Here is a 1,870-nt window from a genome sequence, read left to right as displayed (position 1 = left end):
GAAGCTCTGTGCGCAGGGGGATCCGAGGGCAGCGTTGGCTGTGAAAGCGCGTGGAGCCCGATCCAGGGTCTTTGTGCATCTTCACCTTCAGGGGCACGGGGCAGGGCGGGGAGCCCGTGGCCGAGGGCGAGGCTGGTCCCGGCCCCACAGCACCTGCGCTCCCCTCATGCTGGGAACAGAGCATCCTGTGTAAGGAAGCTGGGTGGGGTCTGGGGGGTCCTTAACGGTGATTACGGGGGTGGGGGGTCGTCGAGGGGAGGGCAGCCTGAGGACACGCGAGTGTGCCGTCCTAGGGAGACGCCACCCCACACCAGGCGTGTCAAACTCGTTGATGGGGCCCGTTAGCCTTGGAGCTTGACGTGCTTGCCCCACACGGTGCAGAAGGCGAGGGAACGTAACTCCGGTTCTCCTGGAAACCCGTGAAAACCCCACAGGATGGAGGCGCCTGGCCTGCGGGGCCTTCACAGACAGCGGGCGGGGCCACGCGGGTGGTGAGGGGCGGGCAGCGGTGCGAGGCCCTGGACGGGCTGCCCCAGCTTCACGGCTGAGCTGAGCGCCCGGGCGCTTGGCTGCCTCCTCCCCGCAGTTTGCAGATTTGGGGGAAGAAAGGGGCTCGGCTCAGGGTGACGGCATTGCCCTGGGTGCCAGCCCTAACCGCCCGCACGGGCTTCACGGGCAGCTCGGGGCCGGGGGTCTGGCCGTGGGACACAGCACGCCCCCCGCCTGGCTTTGGGGACAGGGTGACGCGGGGCTGTCAGGCCCTCTGCTCTAGAGTGAACCCCGCTCTCCATTCTGACCATCACCGAGACCCCGACGCTGGGCTCGGCTCCACGTTGCATGTTCTGTGGGTTTGGACAGCCAGGTTTCCACGTTACGTGTCACAGAATGAAACCCTCTGGGCTCCGCCTTCATCCCTCCCCTGCCCTGCAGCACTGACCTGTCCGTGTCCCTGTCCTCCGTGTCCAGGACGCCACGGAGTTGGAGTCACACGGTGTGTGGCCTTTTCATTGGCTTCTGCCACCTGGTCACGTGCATTCGGGCTCCTCCGCGTCTTTTCGTGGCTTGAGATCTTCTCTCCTCTTAGCGCCGAGACAGCCCTGGTCTGGACGGACCACAGGGCCCCCGTCGCCTAGTGAGGGACGTCTGGTGCTGTGAGTCCTGGCGGTCCCGGACGGAGCTGCTGTAAACACCGCGGGGGGGGGTTGCGTGGACGCGAGTTTCCGCTCTTTTGGGCGAACACCCGGGAGTGTGGCTGCCGGGCCTGTGATAAGAAGACGCTTCGTTTGCAGGAAGCCCCCTCGGAGCCGCGTGCGGCGGCGGCGTCTCTGGGGGGGCCTCTTTGTCACCGGCGCGCACCCCGTCTCCAGTCTCCAGCGTCTTTCCCTGCGTGGTCTGTTTCCTGACGGTGTGACGAGTGCGTTGGGTCCCAGGCCTTGATCAGATAGGAGTGTGCAAGTCCTTTTTCTCAGAAGGTGACTTCTCTTTCATCCTCTAGGCACTATTTTAATATAAATACAGGCCAGGGCTGCTTTCTGCGGGTCATTTTGTGGAGACTGTGTTTCCAGGGAATGGAAGCGCAGGTGAGCAGGGGTGCTGATGCCAGCCGAGTGGCAGGGGCGCCGGTGGTTTTGTTCACGTGCCCGGTTCCCCGGCGAGGCCTGTGTCCTGCCGTCACGCCTCTGCTGCACGGACCCCTGAGACTGTGCGCCCACTCTCCCGGCTGCCGGGGGCGGACAACTGAGATGGGGCTGAGGTCGGGGAGAGGTCTGACCCAGCTGGGAAGGCAGGCGCAGCCACAGGTCCCCGTGACCCACGCGAGGGAGCAGACCTTCCTCGGCCATGAGCACAGGGGGCGGGGACACCAGTGGAG

Source organism: Myotis nattereri, assembly GCF_964212035.1.
Source record: "Myotis nattereri genome assembly, chromosome: 2".
Classification (NCBI taxonomy): Eukaryota; Metazoa; Chordata; class Mammalia; order Chiroptera; family Vespertilionidae; genus Myotis; species Myotis nattereri.
Note: the sequence above shows the minus strand (reverse complement) of the source record.